Raw genomic sequence first — 2,500 nt, 5'->3', positions numbered from 1 at the left:
AGTCCTAATTTGAATAGGAATTCTTATGGTATCAATTTAGGGTCTATGATTTAAAAAAAGCTGTTCTTTCTATAGAATGATTCCCATTTCAGTCGATTTCATTCAATGCAACGATTGACCAAAAGAAAATTTTAATAAATAATAAAATAAATTGCATGAACTTAGCTCAATCAAATATTGATATTGATTTTTTATTTTTATGCAATGATTTGGTCTAATGAATTCGTCTATTTATTTAGATTGTATCCGTGTGAGATAATGATAAATAAAAGGAAGGGACGAATTGACAAAAAACGATATAAAAAATGATTAGAAAAAAAAGGGGGGGTAGAATTAGGTATATGGAATCTAATGGCTATAAGCCAACTCTTGTCCATCCTTTGAGGAATAATTCTAGAATCCGATTGAATCTAAGATATGAATAGTTGGTTTACGTTATGTAAGAAACACATGTATATGGGATATTAGATATTGACTAGTTATATATGAACTCAAAATATATCTAATCCACCCTACTACTGTGGATTTAGATAGGGATTCCAATAGAAGAATAGAAGTTCTTCTGTTTCGTCTTTGACTCTGAATTGAATGAATAAAGAGATAAAATAAAGACAAAACGAAGAATTCAAAGCAAAGAATGGGTTAGAAAAAAAGAAATGGAAGAACAAAGTATGCGCGGATTCAAAAAAATCCAGTGGATAGGAACTAAAAAAAAGATATCGAAATAGTTCTGACGGTTCAATAATATTCTCACTTCCATTCGGAGTTCTTAGTTACTTGGGCAGGTTGAATCTTAGTGATGGAATAATATAATTAAGTAAAAATTCATTGGATGATTGTATCATTAACCATTTCTTTATTTTGGTGCGAGGAACTTATCATGAATCCACTGGTTTCTGCCGCTTCCGTTATTGCTGCTGGGTTGGCTGTCGGGCTTGCTTCTATTGGACCTGGAGTTGGTCAAGGTACTGCTGCGGGCCAAGCTGTAGAAGGTATCGCGAGACAACCCGAGGCAGAGGGAAAAATACGAGGTACTTTATTGCTTAGTTTGGCTTTTATGGAAGCTTTAACAATTTATGGGCTGGTTGTAGCATTGGCACTTTTATTTGCGAATCCCTTTGTTTAATCCTATAAACATGAGAATTGTGTATTTTTTTTTTCTTATTTTATGGCTTGGGACTTACTCCTCGCTTTTTCGAATTATATCAAGATTTCACCCCTACAATTACTTATTTGTTGGGACAATAATCCATGGGAAGGATTAATTTGAGGATGAGGAATTATCACACTGACTCGCTTTCTTCCTTCCCCTTCTTAGTTCAAGAGAAACCTTTTTTATTGTTTAAAGGAGTGTTGCAACAAATGAGGTATTTTGCCATTGACATGAAACCCGCCCCCCCCTAATTCTAATAAGTATCATTATTATTGGGAATTTTCAACTGAAAAAAAAAAATACATTTCTAGCTAAATAGAATCTATTTTTGACTCCGTTTAGACGTAGGTAAATAAAAATTTATAATAATGAATAATTTAATAATAATAAATTAATTAATATTAATAATAAATTAATAATTTATTAAAAAAAAAAAAGAAATACATAGAATTAGAATAATTAGAATAATCTAAATATGATAGAATAGAATAAATAGAAAAGGAGTCAAAGTGATATAATACAAAAAAAAGAACCGAGTTCTTTTTTTTTTTTTTTAGTCTATCTAAAATAAAATAGGAGATCATATGAAAAATGTAACCGATTCTTTCCTTTCCTTGGGTCACTGGCCATCCGCCGGGAGTTTCGGATTTAATACCGATATTTTAGCAACAAATCCAATAAATCTAAGTGTAGTCCTTGGTGTATTGATCTTTTTTGGAAAGGGAGTGTGTGCGAGTTGTTTATTTCAAGAATAGGCTGGATTCACCCAGTTGCACTTTTTTTCATTATAACTAGGAAAGAAAAGAGTGCATGATCCCGCGAATTACTTCTGAATAAATTTCAAAATCATATTTAAGAACCATAGCATTTCGTCATTCATTGGTACATCGACTTTGATTCTCTATTAACCAATAATCCGGGACCATTAACATGGTTAAGGCCAAACTGTTTGAAGTTCAGATGCAGCAGGGTACTCTTTCTACTACTATGTTAATAAATACAGAAATATTTTCAAATAGTGGAAAATGTTTTTTCGATATAAAACACTCATGTCGATAAAACGATTCGAGCCCCTTTTTCCAATGCTGAATCGATGACCTATGTATAAAGTGAGAAGAATTCTTTGAATTTGAAGAAAAAAAAAAAAGAAACAACTTTGCTGACAAATTACAATTATACATTATACAATTCTAAGTACAATTATACAATTATAAATTATTATAAATTAATTATATGTAAATTTTTTATTTATTATTTATTTATTATACTTTTTAGTTTAGTTTTTTGATATATTTTCTATTTTGGTCAGAAGAATCCTCCGAATATTCTGGTCTTGGATTAGTGATC

This window comes from Durio zibethinus, unplaced genomic scaffold (assembly GCF_047325235.1).
Source record: "Durio zibethinus cultivar Kanyao isolate XHJ-2024 unplaced genomic scaffold, ASM4732523v1 HiC_scaffold_410, whole genome shotgun sequence".
Taxonomy (NCBI): Eukaryota; Viridiplantae; Streptophyta; class Magnoliopsida; order Malvales; family Malvaceae; genus Durio; species Durio zibethinus.
Note: the sequence above shows the minus strand (reverse complement) of the source record.